Here is an 18,742-nt window from a genome sequence, read left to right on the forward strand (position 1 = left end):
TACACACATATATTTATATATATAACCAAAATCTAATATACAAGAGTATAACTAAATATCCGTACAAAAATCTCAGTGTAGTCCCAATAATCAGCAGCTTACTCTGCTGCCTTTTTCCTTATTTCTATCTGCGACAGCAAAAAAAGTTATCGCTGAGTATAAAAATACTCAGTGGTGCACAATAAAATATAAAATGCAAAATATAAAATATTTGTCATTAATTGACAATTCAAATATTTCACGATCACATTTCAAATTTCAAATCACATTTATCACAAATCACAATTTGAATATTTCACAATTTTTAAAGTTTAATATAATACAATTTGATCAAACAATTTAATAAACACAGTGTTGTCAATCAATAACACAACTTAGGCCATGACACAAAATTTTCAAATATGTCGTGTGTACACCACGATAAGGCATACTCACCCCACTAATCGAAATCAACGAGGGAGGTGGCTAACTGGCTAATGAATATTCATCCAAACTCACCTCAGGCTGGGAAGCCAGAGAGGGAGGAATATAGTCATACTCACCCCATAAATGGAGGAGGAACATAGTGATATTGTCATGCCAAGTGTGAATAAAAAATGATTTAAATCAAGTTATTCAAACATTTCATGCAAAGCACAAATCAATTTCCAATTCAAATTTCCATTCATAAAATGGCAACACAGCATTTCTCGAAACCCATAATTAGTACAACTAATTCACAATGCATAGCTAAATAAGTTTTCAATTAGAAAACGATAAATTAAAGTTTATTGTACACAAACCTCTTTTGTCGACTCAATTTATTCAAACTTTCATTTCTCCTTCGAAGATCCCTTTCAACTGAAACACATAAATTTAAAGTTCTTCAGTATCTATTTCTAATACTTAAATTCCAACAATTTCTTTACAAACTTATCCTTCCTATTATGGTTTATAAATTTCAGGTCTTTCATATTTTTGTGTATGGTGGCACTATTCATGTCAAAACGTTGACTTTTCTATACTTAATAGGTTTACTAGTTCTAATTGCACCCATATACCACATTTTGAGTGTCAATTTTTTTGGCATTGATTGCCAATTCAATTTCTAAGTCTCTTAAGAGAAATTATAATTTTTCAATTTTGGTCCCCTATTTTCTACTATTCCATTGGTCTGGTTACTGTAAAAATTTGGCTAAGTATCATTCATCAAAGTTGTTTCTTATTGTCTTAACTTTAATTCCTTTTTTGAATCACTCCATCTGGAATTTTGTAGCCCAAGTTATGTCTATTTGAATGGGGCTGGCCGGATTTGGTGTTACCCATAATTCTGGGCATTTTCTGGATATTAGCAGTTTTTGTACACTAAATGCAGGTAAGTTTTTGGATAGGTTATATTCAAAATTTGGGTTTTTTTTCTTCATGAAATTTGTAGGACTATGTCTCAGCTTTCCATCGGTATAAAATTCAGGTCATTTGGACCTTCCTAGACCAAGTTATGGTCATTTAAGTAACTACTGTTCATTGGGTCATTTTTATACAGGGCAGTGTGTCCAAATCCGAATTTGGCCTAATTGTTCACTAAGTTATAGTCATTTTCTAGGCATGATTCCTAAATGAAAAATGGTCCATTTTGTGTCTAGTTTCATTCCCAATGGGCCTCATACCAATTGGGTGGGTAAATTTTCAGTTTTGATCCCTGAAAGAGACCTAGGTCAAACTATCTGCATATTGACCCTAACCAATTCGAATTGAAACTTATTTCTAACAATTCACACACACCACAAATGGTCACAATTGACCATTTCTCAACTCAAATAAGCTCAACTACATCAATTGACCAATTTTCAACTTTTTCTCCAATTTTTCAAATGCTCAAAACCCTAATTACATAGAGTTTAATTCTAATGCATTCAAAACATATATTCATACTTCACATACACAACTCAACCTAAACAACCATTCAAACACCTCAAAATCATTCATTTTAAACATTAACTAAGGCTGGCCGAAATTCCATTAGTGGTCTACATGCTTGATTTTGTTTCAATTTTTCATAATTTCTAGTGTAATTCAACTACTTAATTATGGATTTAAACATAAAATTGAAAACTAACTACTAACCTCTTTTGTTGAATTTCTCCCTCTTCAAATCTCCTTTCTTTCCTCTTCTTTTTGTTGTCAATAGTTTTATCAAGCTTCAAAAACAAGGTTTAATGAAGGAATTTGTGAAACTTATAGTTAATTTTGAGGTTTAAGAAGCTTGAGAGTAAGCTTCCATGGAGGTGTATAGTGAGAGAATTGGGAGAGGGAGTGTTGCCGGCTACATGAGGAAGAAAAAATGAAAAATTGATTTTTAATTCTTTTGTTTTTGTCCCCTCAATTGACTTAGTCAAAATTTAATTAAATAAAAATTAATTATGAGGTCATTGCTTAGGTCATTTTGGGTGATGTCATAATTCAAATTTTCTTTTCTTTTCTTTTTCCTTTCTTTTTTCATAGTTCTTTAATTTAAATCTATACCTCAAAATTTTAATTCCTCAAATTTTATTGGACAGTTAGTTCAGGAGTCAGCTCTAAGGGTAAATTGACCAAATTGCCCCTCGTTGGTTCAATCCGGTTTGCAAGTTATTCGATATTTCTTTCAGATCCCTGATCTAATCATTTGACCTGCTTAACAACTCTTTTTCGTGATTTTCTCTTTTTCACTGTGTTCGCAATAGTCCTAAGGACCATGGAGTCACATTTTCTGGTTCAAAATTTGAGTTAAGACTAACCTCGCAGTCATTTCCCGAGAAAGTCACCCATCGCTGTAACTCCCGACTCATTTAAATTTTTATGCTTTGTTTTCTTCTTTATACTTAACTATTTGGCAATTACTAATTATTTGTATTCAGGACTTATCTAGGTGTCTTAGGTGTGGTTCTCATCCCCTTAATTGTCCAAACTAATACCGATAATCGAAACAGTAAAATATACCAAACTATGCAAATAGGGGTGTTACAGTGTATTTCAATTAGGGCTAAACCCTACTTTCGCGGTGATTAATCCTTATCAAAATCCTTTAAGACGTATGATTAATTATGAAACTCTATAAAAGTCATCAGCCTATCTCTAGGTCAAATTTTTTAGGTTCAAAATCCTGATTTTTCAATATTAATCTTTACTTTTCAGTTCTTCAATTAATATCTTAGATCATAACTAAGGGGGTACCAAAATATAGCATGCATTAAGAACATAAGAGATTGAATCAAAGAATAAAACTCAATTCCATTAAATAAAACTCAATATATATCCATAACAAAAGTCAAGAATGCTACTTTTCGAATTCCAGAACTAAAGGAACTACTCACTCATGGTGAGTTTGACAAGCATAATATGATGAAAATAAAAGAACATAAAACTAATCCGAAGAATTAAAATAAAAGAACCGAGAAAAGATTCTGCAGCTATGGACTTGTAGAACTTTGGCTAGGAGATCTATCCCTTGACTCTGATGCAATCCCTCTTCAAGACGACTAAGGTTTTTTGGAAGTCTTCTCTCAAAGCTCTTCCTTTTTCTCCTTGAAAGATAGATGTTTCTCTTCAAGATCCCCCCTTCTATGCTTTCTGCTAGCTGTTATTTATATTAGATATCCTAGGATTAAGTTTTAGAGTCCCAAGGGCAATAGGAGTCCAATTGGTATGCTAAAATAAGAGTTAGAGTCGGATTTGGAAATTGGCTAAAACATAGTACATGGCCCATGTGTCACTACACGGCCTGGGGCGTGTAAGTTGCTGGAGCTGTTTTGGCCTCTTTGCATGGAAGACAGAATGTTACACAGGCCTTATATTTACACGGGTCAAATTACACGGCCCATGTACTGTGTAGATTCTTTTTACCACTTCAAGCCTTGATGACAAAAAGTTACATGGGGCACTAGATGGTTACATGGGTCAGATTATATGGCCCGTGTACTGAGGCTTTTCTGGGACTCCTTCAATTATTGTTAGGCAAAAGGTTACACGGGTCTTTGGCTTTGAATAAATGACCCGTGTAAGGTGTATCAGTAGCTTGCCTTGCTTTTAAGTCCTCTCGAGCTTCCTTCTTTACTCCTATGCCTGGGATTTCCTTGAGAACACCTAAGAAAGTGCAGAAAACATAGATTTTAATAAAGATTGACAGAATTAATAAAAACTAATGAAACTAACAAATATGTATACAATTATCTATCTAAATTCCATGAAATATTGTACAATTGTGCTAAAAAAATATCTATATAATACAAGTGTATCAAATACTCCCAAACTCAAATTTTTGCTTATCTTCAAGCAAAACAAAACCTTTTTGAAAAACATTTAAGGAGACTTAGAAACATAACCAAAATTTCAATTTGCACACAGTTGAACTCCCTTCAACCTTCATACAAATTTCCCACTTTCAAGGCATGAAGACCTCAACAGTTGCCTGCTAGAATCTCACCCCCTTTATGGTGCTTCAACTAATTATTCTTCTATGCAAGGCCATTAATAAGTCATAAATAACTTATTTTATCAAGATGGACTTGAGAAACACTTGCTCCCCTAAATTGCCTCTATTGTGAGTAATTGTGATGTAGTGACTCAATTCCAACTCTATCGGCATATCTCAATATTCTATTTCCACTAATGTAGCATACACTTTTTAAAAGATCAAAAGGTCTTTAAAAGAGTTATAATGGGGCTAAAGGGATAGTGATTTAGTTGCCAATGAAGGGTTTTTAAGGAATGCAAATATGAGAATAACATTTATGCATAAAATACAAGTATACTAAGTTTATATGAAGATAAGGGGCTTTTGGTTTTCCTAGTGTCAAGTATACTTTCTTGATACTTATTTTAGGACTTTTTCTTCTCACTCTCTCTCTCTTTTATAAATATATATATATATATATATAGTCCCTTTTGTCCTCTCCTCCAAACTCATGGCTTTTGCTGAGTTGGAAAGGCATAATTTTTCTTTGATTTCAATTGCACACTTGCACTCCTTCTTGAGTTCTTCATCCTCTCTCTGTATTTTCTTTGGCACTTGGTATACTTTATACATTAGGCTTTCTCAAAAGGGTAAGGTAAGTGTTTAGGCTAGGGGCTAGGTAAGTAATTATGGGTAAGCAATAAATTCTAAGGGATAAATATAGGCTTCAAGTTGGCTGTAAGGAATATATATTTTAATTAGGAGTGGCTAAGGCTTAGTGGCATTATATCAAAGAATACCTTAATCATCTCTTCTTCAAGCATATGCTAGAATTTTGCCTTGTTAGGTCCAAGAGACATGTTCTAGAGCTGGTGAGGTATTTTGAGGTTTGCTTATATTTCAAAAATTTTATCCTAATTTGCAAGTTCAATGTGACAGATTAATGGCTATGAAGGGGTTTAACTAGTTTAACTCAAATTAGGTGATTTAGCTTTTCACAAATAACATATTGAAGCCTTTTGGCCTATCCGATTACATTCATTCCTCATTCCTAGGGAGTCCAATTATTAGCTCCTAAAATTTTTTGTTATAATTCTAAGTAGAAGAAAAACTTTGTAAAAGAGTTCAATGTTTTCAAAATTGCCAAAATTTTTAAAATTTTCTAAATTTTTGATACACATGTATAGTATGGATATAATTAGGCAATGTAATGTAATGTAATATATGAAAGCATGAATGCACAAATGCACCCCCAAACTCAAAACTGACATTGTCCTTAATGGCAAACATAATATGCAAAAGTAAATAATAGTAAAAGAGCATAAAAAAGAGCATAGTATTTATTAAGGCAATGGACATGTACATGCATAGCAGAAGGTGAACAATTATGGACCTAGATAGCAATGTGGTGAGTAGGACTAAGGCCTATGCCTATACAGTACATCAAAATTGTCCTAATCTATAGTTCTATAACTAGAAACTCTCAGAAGGAGAGGAAGGGGCATCTGCATCATGGCACTCTAAGATCATATCTAGTTTGTTATGGACTTCTTGGAGACTGTCTTCCACTGTACAAAGCCTATCCTCAATAGTGATCTGCAAGGCCCTCATCCGAGCATCAAATATGGTCTCCATCCTTTATAGGTATGCAATCATAGGGTCTGCAAGAGGTGGAGTGTAGGGAGGGACTCTAGCTAGCAAGCCTTGTAAAATTGGTTCTAGTTCCTCCTATTGTTGCTGTTGCTATGCGCTAGAGGATTCTCCTCGCTCTCTTCCTCCTGGTGCTGCTTGGGGAATGACATTCCCTTTAGCATCGATGAGAAGGCACTGATCTCTAACCTGCTTGCATATAAGCATAGAAGTGCAAATGGTCTGATCAATTCTGGAGGCACCAGTGATCGAGAGCAGGCGAATTTGTGCAGGCACAAACCCGAAGTAAATAGCAATGCCAGTGATAAGGCCACTTACTGTAATGTTTTCGGTAGCCTAGTGAGATATCCTCCATAAATGGTTACAGAGGAAGTAACCCATGCTACATCACTGTTTGGTTACCAGCCACCATAAGAAAAAGAGCTCATTGGCATTTACAATGCCCAGACTATCACCTCGACCCATAATTGTGTGAGCAGCGAACTTGTGCATGCATCGCAGGGCAGGGCTTATCAAACTAGTGGATTTTGATTTTTTGGAGTTATAGACATTGGTATTTGGTGCAATGGATCGCCAAAACTCCACACTATTGTACACTAGCCTATTATGTGGGATCTCTCAGTGTCTTGTGCTATCGAAGTAAAAAATGGCATTGAATTTATCCATGTTTAGGACACTGTTAACACCCAAAAGGCAAAACTCGATCTCCTCCTATCAACTCTATCAGTGGCCTAAAAGGTGGCTAGAAAACTGCCTAGGAATTCTAGAGTGGTGTCCTGATAGGCTGGCTAACACAACTTGGCAAATCGGGTCCACCCAATGTTGTCTAAAAGCATATCCACCTCCACCTTCAACCTTAATTTTTCCAATATTGTAGTGTCCATATATTTGGTGGAGGAGATTTTCCTGTTGGCAAGTCTAGCATAGATATCTCAATATTCTGTGTTCTTGAATGGCCAGGTAATGGAGAATTCAGGTTGTGGTGGTTATTATGGTTGAGGGCATGGTTGTGGTTGAGGTTCTTAGTGTGAGGCACGGTGAGCTCTTGGGCACTGAGGTGAAGGTTGAGAAGGTGGGGATGGTGAGTCTCTTCCTCCTTAAGAAGAAGAACCAACTCTGCCTGCTACTCTTTTTGTGGGTGCCATTGGAGAAGGAAACAAGAAATTCTAGGGTTAAGAGGAAAGAAATCAAAAGGGAGAAGGAAACTTGTGAGAAACTCTTGGGAAGAAAGGGGATTTATAAGGTTTGAAGAGTTGGGTAACGGTTGAGAGAGCATTTAAAGGGCGAAGATGGCATTTGAAAATGTTTTCCCACCTCTTCGATGCACATTTTATGATGATTTACAAGGACCCAAGTAGCACTACATGGCCCTACCCATGTAACTTTTTGGTTTTATTTTGCAGTTTTTGGGCAAGTACACTGGTCGTGTACTACTACACGGGGTACCCCGTCTAAGTTTCTACCAAATTTCTCCTATGTTGTGCACCTTACACGGGGCTATGTGATGAGTAAAATAGGCCCATGTAAGTTTCTACCCTATGTTAATCCAATCATGTTTTTGAGCTTTTCCAGTTACATGGGTCATGTGCTTGCACACGGAGTATCCCCTGTAACTTCCTGGAGTGCCTATTTCTGTGAATTTTCTGAGTCCAATATATTACATGGGGCATATGACATTACATGGACTGCCCCGTGTAATTTTTTGGACAAAAATTTTTTTGCTTTCAAAAATATTTTCTCATTTTAACCCTCAAAAAATTGATGCTAACTTGTTTTTAAGTAAGAGAATTAAATGTAAATAAAAGTTAGCAATAAAAATACTTCCCTGGTTTTATGGTTTCCTCTCTTGCAATGATTAAACTTGGTGATTTCCTCTCTCCTTGTGCTTTCATCTCAACTTATGCTAAGTGTTAAGAGTGGGCTGCCTACAAAATAAGAAAAAAAAATGGAAAAGAAGGAAATTAAGTGCAAATAGAATGTAAAAGTCTTGGGTTGCCTCCCAAGAAGTGCTTGTTTATAGTCGTTAGCTTGACAGTTCTTCAGTTTATGGCTATGTTAGAGGTGTGCTGTAGGATTTTGTGAATTCTTTCCCAATTGTGTCTCCCGAGAAGTATGGCTTTAATCTCTACCCATTAACTTTGAAGGTATGGGAGGTTTCGCTCCATACTTCTACTGCTCCATGTAGAAAGATTCGAGCAACCTTGAAGGGTTCAGACCATCTTGGCCTTAACTTTCCTGGGAATTGCTTTAGCCTTGAGTTAAATAGCAAGACAATGTCTCCTTTCTTGATTTCTCTTTTGATTATGTGCCTGTCATGCCAACGTTTGGTCCTGTCCTTGAAGATTTTGGCATTCTCATTGGCATATTGCCTAATTTCTTCTAATTCATTGAGCTGTAAAAGCCTATTTTCTCTAGCAGCTTTCAAATCAAAATTCAGGGTCTGAATTACCCAATTGGCCCTGTGTTCAAGCTCAGCGGGGAGGTGGCATGATTTCCTATAAATCAAACGAAAAGGAGTTGTTCCAATGGGAGTCTTAAATGTAGTGCAGTAGGACCATAATGCATCATCTAATTTTAGGGACCAATCCTTTCTTGAGCACTGTTTTCTCAAGGATTTTCTTCAATTCCTATTTGAAATTTCCACCTGACCACTGGTTTGAGGTTGGTAAGGTGTTGCCACTTTGTGAGTCACTCCGTATTTTTTTTACAATGTTTCAAATTTCTGATTACAAAAGTGACTTCCTCCATCACTAATTATTGCCTTTGGTGTGCCATATTTTGTGAAGATGTTCTTTTTAAGGAACTTGACGACCACTCTAGAATCGTTTGTTGGTGTAGCTATTTCTTCTACCCATTTTGATATGTATTTAACACCAACCAAAATATACTTGTTACCAAACAAAGATGGGAATGGACCCATAAAGTCTATTCGCCACACATCAAATAGCTCTGCTTTAAGTATACCATGCAATGGCATCTCATTCCGTCTTGAAATGTTTTCGATCCTTTGGCATTGATCACATGTCAGTATAAAGTGTCGCACATCTTTGAACAGATTTGGTTAGTAGAACCCTGCTTGTAAGATCTTAGCTGCTGTTTTAGTTATACTAAAGTGTCCTCCATAGGGTCATGAGTGGCAGTGTTGCAGTATACTCTCTATCTCCTTATCTGGTATGCATCTTTGTAACACCCTCCCTGTAGTAACTCCGTACATTCTACTGTTCCGGTGACCAGTGTCGGACTGGACAGCTAGAACGTTCGGAAAAATATTTAAAATAAAGTGAGGAACCATAATTAACTCAAATATTAATAAGAAAAATTTAGAAAAAATTTTAGAAATAAAATACAACCAAGTTAAATGAGCCGGTGCCCTAGCGATGGGTAACCTAGTGGGAAGTTGCGGTTCTCGCAACTAGGAGCCCTAGACCCGAGAGAAAATTCATAAAATAATTTTTGAGACTCCAGAGAAGAGTCGCTGAGGGTTTTATGGCATTAGAATGCCAAGAAAAGGTTTAGAAAAATTTTTCAATCGGTACAGACAATTTTGGACTGTTAAGCTAAACGGAGGGCATTTTGGTCATTTCGCCTTCAGAGGTGATTTTTGGCCGACTTGTCCGGTTAATTAAATAATTATTATGATACAAAATGTGAATAAACATTACTAAAAATTAAATTAAAAATGAGTAGAGAAGAAAAGAAAAGAAAATGAGAATAAATATCAATTTTGACATCATATGATGTCATTTAAAGGAATTCCCACCAATCACATTAAAGCATCACTTAAGTAAGTAATAAAAGAAGATAAATAATACCAAAAAAAGGAAAAAACAATCTGTTTTCTCACCAAATGAAAGACCAGCCGTCTCCCTCTTCTCCTATAGCCAAACCTCCATGAAAGCTCCACCAAAGCTTTATAACTCACCAAATCTCACCCCAAAACCCTAAACACCCTTCACAAAAATTAACCCCCACATCAAGAGCAAAGTTTTGATTATCATAAAGTGAAGAAATTCTAAAGTTTATACAAGCCTATAAAGAGACCAAAGAGGTTAGTGCATGTTAATTACTTAATCTTGTTTATTTCTTAAAACTTAGTTTGAAAATGAACAAATAATTAAGAAATTGAGATAAATCATGTGTGAAATTGAGAATGGAATTTTGGCCAGCTTTATGGGAGTGGTAGTTGATGGTTTTGATGGATTTAAAATGGCTTAGAAATGGTGTTGATGTGTAGACATAAATTTGAAATGGATTAGTATGCCTAATTGATATGTGTTGTGTGAACCTTGAATTTGAGCTAGGATTTTAGATAGAAATTTGGGATTTGCTTATGTAATGGTGAATGAACATTCTAATAGTAAATTAGTGACCATTTTAGATAAGTTGACCATAATTTGGAGTGAATTATAGCATTACAAACTGATTTGGTATGCTGCCTAGTGAGAGTAGTAGGTGTGGCTGTGAGTCCAGCCTGTTTGGATAGCCATAACTTGGGCTGTGTAGGTCCAATTGGTGTTTGGCCAATTGGACATAAAACTAGACACATAATGGCACAATTTTGGTGAAGAAACCATGCCCAAAAGACCAAAGCTAGTGGACCAAAAACTTGCCCCAATCCGGATGTCCTGCAACCAGATTCTGCAGAATGACCAAATGAACAGTGATTGTTCATTTAGCCATAACTCATTGTAGAATGGCCCAATTGACCTGAAATTTTTACAGCAACAAGTTAAGATATACACCAACAACTTTCATGAAGAAACCTATCCCAAATTATGACCAGAACTTATCCAACAAGGTAGTTGCAGTCACTATTCACTGCACTGTAGATATGGTCAGTTCTGAAATTTTTCAATCCGGCCAGTTGTGGTTTTTGGACCATAACTTGAGCTAAAAAACTCCAAATGGAGTGATTCAAAAAAATAAATTCAACTAGACAAAATAAGGAACAACTTTCATGTTTATCATTTTCTCAAATTCCCACTGCAACAGTAACTAATGGAACAGTAAAATTAGGGTATAAAAACTGAAAATTCTACTCCATTAGTTTTAAGCTTAGAAATGGTATTGGTGATTAATGCCAACAAGTTTTGAATGCAAAATGTGGTATGTTGGGAGTGTTAAAACCAATGTACCTATTTTCTATGAAAAAGTCAACATTTTTGTTGACTAATAAAGTGAATAGTAACACCAAAGCTTGAAATTCAAAAATTACAAAATTCAAAAGTATCAAATGCCCTAGTATACCTAACAAGATTGGTTTGGATAGTTTGGCATGCCAATAGGGTTCAGTTAGCAGTACTGTACATGACATTATGCCATTCCGTGATTTCATGGCTTCTAGCCATTCTGACATTGTGTTGATATTTGGCCTTGTGCCTATTGTTATTACAGCTTATTAGCCGCTTACATTTACCTGCCGGAGATACATATGTGACCGATGGTGTGACGGCCCGAGGTACTAGATACCCAGTGCCAGTTTACCCGTTTATCCAGTCCAGTCATCCAGCATAGGTTACTTGGGCAACCAAAAGAATGAAAGTGGATAAATTTAATGAAATAATGAATATAACAAGTACAAAACAAGTAAGACATCGATACATTCAATGCATATTTATTTCTGTTATTTCCTTTTATTTTATTATTGGCACCACTAAACATTATTGCTTAGCGCGTTGCTTTTGCCACGCGTAGGTTCTGGAGATACTGACCGAGAGCCCAGTAGACCACAGACTGGATGAGACCTCCTGCAGCTCTGCATAGTGTCCGTGTCACCTCACCGTCATCAGTGCATTGGTAGGACACTAGGTTTTATTTTGATATTTTGTAATTAACTTTTATTTTCTCATATGTAATTGAAACTTATGTAATGTATTTTGGTATTAATGTAAATAGTAGAAATTGTGTTTATGAATGAAAAAGCGAACATTTATTTATGACTTTTACGTGATTATATATGAGATGAATGATTGAGAAATTGAAATGTTGTTGAAAAACATATTGAGATTTTGTTGATGAAATGAAGTTGGGATTGTTGGAAATGATTATTGGAAGTGTTTTTAACAGGTTTCGAAGAACTGTTTTCTCCATTTTTAGCCGGTACTCTGCCCAATTTTCTATAAAATTTTTGGAACCTCAAATAAATTATAATTTCAATAAATGGCTTAAATGAATTATATTTCACAAGTTATATTCAAAACTATGATAAAAATTAATTAAGGAAGAATAAAAATGATTAAGATAAAATAGAGTGTTCCGGTACACCGTGTGACATATCTTACTCGAATATACTGTAGACGGGTAAGGGGTGTCACAATCTTCTTATTAGCCCATCATAACATCTCTTGAATAGCAAAGGTTCCTCCCAGGTATAGTCCCTTACATTATACAAAAATTTCTTTCTTTGCTGGTAGGACGTGTTGAGTGGCAAAAACCTGCACACAAGATAATTAACAATATCAACATACCATTGGGATTGGGAAATTGCAAATAAGTTCTCATCTGGAAAGAAATCATTAATTGGCAAATTATCATAGCTATCCCCATATTCTTTCTGTTTGAGCCTAGATAGGTGATCAGCTACTACATTTTCGATTCCCTTTCTGTCTTTGATCTCAAGGTCAAATTCCTGTAGAAGTAAAATCTACCAGATCAGCTTTGGTTTCGCTTCTTTCTTGTTCAAGAGGTACCTGATGGCAGCATGATCTGTGTAGATAATAACATTGGAGCCAACCAAGTAAGACCAGAATTTGTTAACTGCAAACTCAACTGCTAAAAATTCTTTTTCTGTGGTTGCATAGTTGACCTGTGCATCATCAAGTGTTTTACTGGCATGGTAGATGGCATGAACTTTCTTGTCTTTTCTTCGTTCAAGTACTGCCCCTACTGCGTAATGGCACATTATTTCAAATGGCAGTTCTCAATCTAATGATTGCATAATTGGTGCTAAAATTAGTACTTCTTTTATCCTACAAAATGCAGCAAGGAAACTTTCATCAAAGTCAAAAGGAATATCTTAACTTAGCAAATTAGTTAATAGCTTAGCTATTTTGGAGAAATCTTTGATGAATCTTCTGTAGAAGCCCATATGTCCCAAAAAGCTTCGCACTTTCTTGACTGATGAAGGTGGTGGCATTTTTTCAACTATCTCAATTTTTGCCTTGTCTACTTTGATTCCTCTTTCTGAAACCCGATGCCCAAGGACTATCGCTCTCTTACCATAAAGTTGCATTTTTCCAAATTTAGAACCAAAATTGATTTCTCACATCTTTGTAACACTTTAGACAAATTAGTTAAACATTCAACGAAATTGGTTCTATAAACAGAAAAATCGTTCATAAAGACTTCCATTACATTCTTATGTAATCAGAAAAAATAGCCATCATGCATATTTGAAAAGTCACAGGGGCATTACAAAAACCAAAAGGCATTCTCCTATATGCAAAAGTTCTATAAGGGCAAGTGAGTGTGGTCTTTTCTTAGTTTTTAGGATGAATGGGAATTTGGAAAAACTGAGAATACCGATCTAGATAACAGAAATAAGAATGTTTAGCTAGCCTTTCTAACATTTGGTCTATGAATGAAAGAGGAAAATTATTTTTCCTGGTGGTACTATTTAATTTTTTATAGTCAATGCACATTCCCCAACCAGTAACTACCCTACTAGATATCAGCTCATTATTATCATTTTTTACCACAGTTGTCCCACTCTTCTGAGGCACTTCATGCACTGGATTGACCCATTTGCTATCAGATATTGAGTATATAATACCTACATCTAATAGTTTTAAAATTTTCTTTTTTACTACCTCTTTCATGTTAGGGTTTAGTCTCCTTTGGTATTCAATGGTAGGTCTATTGTTTTCTTTCATAGGTATTCTATGCATACAAATGGAAGGGTTAATTCCCTTAAGATCTTCTATAGTGTACCCTATAGACTTGCTATGGGTCCTAAGCTTCCCTAAGAGTTTTTCCTCTTCTACAGTACTTACACTAGCATTTAAAATAACAGGATGTCTAGAATTAGGGTCCAAGAATGCATACCTCAGTGTAGAAGGAAGACGTTTCAATTCTACATATTTTGTCTCTTTTTTGTCGCTTGTTTTTGGGTTGCTCTTCCTACAGCTTTTCTACTAGAAGTGTTTGGGCCAAAGGCAAAGGTGGGTTAGCTTCAAAAGATTGTGCGTATACTGCAATTTCCTCATTTTCGTTCTCCATTGTTTGGCCATGCACTATGCAAGCTTCAAGAGTGTCTTCGGGATATCTCTTTTGAAATTCTTCCTCAATTAGCTTGTCTATAATCTCAACCCTTAAACATTCATCAAATTCAGACTTGTGCTTTATTGCTCGAAATAGGTTGAATTCCACCTCTTCATCTCCCACTTTGAGAGTTAAGTGCCCATTTTTGACATCTATAATTGCTATAGCGGTTGTCAAGAAAGGTCTTCCCAATGTTATGGGGATTTGGACATCTTCCTCCATTTTCAGGACAACAAAATCTACAGGAATAAAAAATTTGCCCACCTTGATAGGAATGCTCTCTAAAATGCCAACTGGATATTTGACAGACCTATCCGCCAATTGTAATGAGATAGTAGTTGGCCTCAGTTCTCTAACATTCAGCTTTTGGCATATAGATAAGGGCAATTAGGCTCACACTGGCTCCGAGATTGTAGAGGGCTTTATCTATGTTCATTTCACCAATTAGGCACGGTATAGGGAAGCTTCCAGGATCTTTCAACTTTAGAGGCAGCTTGTTTTGCAAGATGACATTACATTCCTCAATTAGAGCAACTGTCTCATAGTGTTTGAGCCTTCTTTTTTTGGAAAGAATTTCCGTCAGAAATTTTGCATAGGATGGAATTTGGGATACTGCTTCTGTAAAAGGAATATTGATGTAAAGTTTATGCAAAACTTCTAAAAATTTTCTAAACTGCTTGTCCAATTTGGCTTTCTAGAATCTTTGAGGAAAAAGTTGAGGGGGTTGGTAGGGTTGTGACAATTTCTTTTTCTTCCTTTCCTCCTCTTCCTTAACTTCTTCAACTTGCTTCTCTTCCTCCTCTTCTTGGGTTTCAGAATTTTCAAAAGTTTCTCCCTTTTCTTTTTTTGCTTTTTTTTGGCTTTTGTTCCTGTAATATTCTCCCACTCCTCAATGTAACTGCCTTGCAGTGCTCTTTCGAGTTCATCTCTGATTGACTAGGTAATTTTTCAATCTATTTGCTTAAAGGATTGGCTTGCTAGGCAATATGATTTTCAAGCATTTTATTATGGCTGGCTAGTTGATCCACTCTGGAAGCTAATTGTTTGATCATCTCATTCTGCTGTTGTTGTGCTGCTAAAAAGCTCTCTATCATGGATTCCATAGTCAACTTTGATTCTGGCTGTTGAGATTGAAGAGGTGGTGGTGGTTGTTGCATTAAATTTTGTCCTCTATTTTGAAAACCTGTTGATGGTGGCCTGTATCCTTACTGTTGGTTTATGAGTTGATTTTGCAAATTATGTGAGTTTGACCATGAGAAATTTGGGTGGTTCCTCTATTTAGTGTTATAAGTATTAGAATAGGGGTTATTGGCCTGTCTCTGATTGAAGTTCCCTCTATTGTTCACATAGTTCAGTAGCTCTATGGAAGGCATACTATAAAGACTGTATTTTGAAGTTACATGACCTCCTCCACAACTGTCACAGTATTGATTACTACTCCTATTAAATTTGCCTACATTCTGTCAAGTCTTTTTGTGAGTTGGTCAAACTGAGCATTAATCATGCTGAGGGCATCTAATTTTAGGACCCTTGTTGTTCTCCTTATATCTCCGCTCTCATTCAACCACTCAAAATTATGATATGCAATGCTTTTTGGCAGTTTTAAAGCTTCAGCCACTGTTTTCTCCATTAGGTCTCCTGTTACTCCTGAATCAACTGAACTCCTTGTGGATGGTGACAAACTATTATAAAAATTTTGGATAAGGAGTCAATCTTCTATGCTATGGTGTGGTTATTCCCTTTGAAGGTCTTTGTATCTCTCCCATGTATCATAGAGTGACTCTCCTTTCTTTTGTCTAAAGGTGTTTAGTTCTAGCTTCAATTTTGCAGTTTTTGCATGTGAAAAGTACCTGGCTAGGAAGGCTTGTGAAAGACCATCCCATGTGGTGAATGTACCAGCTGGTTGAGAGAGTAACCACTTCCTCGCCTTATCTCTTAGTGAGAATGGGAATGCTTGAAGTTGAATTGCTTGATCAGAAACCCCATTCATTTTAAAAGTATCACATACAGCGAGAAAGCACTATAGGTGATAATGTGGATCTTCCATAGGTGAGCCTCCAAACTGGGTTTGCTAGATCATTTGGAGCCATGCTGGTTTAAGTTCAAAATTGTTGGCCTCAATTGTGGGCTTGATAATGCTAGATTGGAATCTTTGGATATTAGGGGCTCTATAGTCCCTCAGGGATCTTAATCTGTTATTGTTGTTATTAGCCATAATTGGAACTTCAAGGAATTCAGGTTCAGGTTCTGGCTCTTGGTTTCTCCTTTCTCTCCTGATGGTTCTTAGAGTCTTGTCTATTTCAGGATCCAATTCTAGCAATTCTTCTTCAGGTTTAGTTGTTCTAGTCATAAACTAAATTTTGCACCTGAAAAATAGCAAGATAGGAATAGGTAAATCTAAAATAAAAAAAGAAATAAATGTCTAAATCAACTAAATTGCCTATCATTTAATATTACTAAATTCCTCGACAACGGCGCTAAAAACTTGTTTGCTGATTTTACAATCTCGCAAATGCAAAAATCACTAACAAGTAATAAAGTGATGAGTAGAGTATCATTTCCACGAGGAATAATACGCATAAGTACTAAACTACACGGTAATTTTGACTATCTAAACTTTCAAAGGTTATAAGGGAGTAAATTTTAATCTAAAGCTGAATAACCATTGAAAACCAAAGAAAATAAATCTAAGAACTTAAAGAGAATTCTAATTGGGTGAACAATTCTGGAATTTTAGATTTCACACCTTAATCCTGTTGTGGTTTTAACCTTGCTTTATCAATGGATTGAGTGTTGTTACTTTGATAGAAATTAATCCTAAAATATCCTAGAACCTCTCTCAATGTATCTAAGGTGTATTTCAATTAGGCCTAAACCCTACTTTCATGGTGATTTGTCCTTATCAAAATCTTTTAAGATCTATGGTTAATTATGGAATAACACAAAGGTCATCAGCCTATATCTAGGTCAGATTTCCTAGGTTCAAAATCCTGATTTTTCAATATTAATCTTCACATTTCAGTTCTTCAATTAATATCTTATATCATAACTAAGTGAGTACCAATATATAGCATGCATTAAAAACACAAGCGATTAAATCAAAGAATAAAATTCAATTCCATTAAATAAAACTCAATATATATCCATAACAAAAGTCAAGAACGCTACTTTTCAAATTCCAGAATTAAAGGAACTACTCACTCATGGTGAGTTTGACAAGCATAATATAATGAAAATAAAAGAACATAAAATCAATCCGAAGAATTAAAACAAAAGAACCAAGAAAAGATTCTGCAGCTGTGAACTTGTGGAAATTTGGCTGAGAGATCTGTCCCTTAGCTCTGATGTAATCCCTCTCTTCCCTTTTCTCCTTGAAAGATAGATATTTCTCTTCAAGATTCCTCCTTCTATGCTTTCTGCTCGCTGCTATTTATATTAGATGTCCTAGGTTATGTTTTAGAGTCCCAAGGGCAATAGGAGTCCAATTGGTATGCCAAAATAGGAGTTGGAGTCGGAATTGGAAATTGGCTAAAACATAGTACACAGCCCGTGTGTCACTGTATGGCTTGGGACGTGTACGTTGCTGGAGCTGTTTTGGCCTCTTTGCATAGAAGACAAAATGTTACACAGGCCTTTGATGTTTACACAGGTCAGATTATACGGCCTGTGTATTGTGTAGATTCCTTTTACCACTTCAAGCCTTGATGACAGAAAGTTACACGAGGCACTGGATGGTTACATGGGTTAGATTACACGGCCCGTGTACTGAGGCTTTTCTGGGACTCTTTCAATTATCGCCAGGCAGAAGGTTACACGGGTCTTTGACTGTAGTTACACGGGTCTTTGACTGTGATTACACGACCCCTGTAAGATGTATCAGCAGCTTGCCTTACTTTTAAGTCATCTCGAGCTTCGTTCTTCATTCCTGTGCCTTGGATTTCCTTCAGAACACCTAAGAAAGTGCAAAAAATATAGATTTTAATGAAGATTAACGAAATTAGTAAAAATTAATGAAACTAATAAATATGTATACAATTATCTATCTAAATGCTATAAAATATTATACAATTGTGCTAAAAAAATATCTATATAATACAAATGTATCAAAAGACGTTATGACCCAATAAAAATAAAAAATTGGCTTTCAAATTCTGTCCCATAGTCCATTTATATCACGCAAATCCAAATATATAATAATATACAAATAATAAAGGAAAGCAAAGATAAATTGTATTTTTACTATTCATTAAAAACAATAAAATGTTGCGCATTTTAATAATATATAATAATTTAACAAGTTGATATATATATATATATATATATATATATATATATATATATATATATATACTTTCATATTTTTTAATAATTTATTAATAAATACAAATTACTTTATAATTAAGTATAGTACTATATTATACT

The sequence above is a fragment of the Hevea brasiliensis genome, chromosome 1 (assembly GCF_030052815.1).
Source record: "Hevea brasiliensis isolate MT/VB/25A 57/8 chromosome 1, ASM3005281v1, whole genome shotgun sequence".
Taxonomy (NCBI): Eukaryota; Viridiplantae; Streptophyta; class Magnoliopsida; order Malpighiales; family Euphorbiaceae; genus Hevea; species Hevea brasiliensis.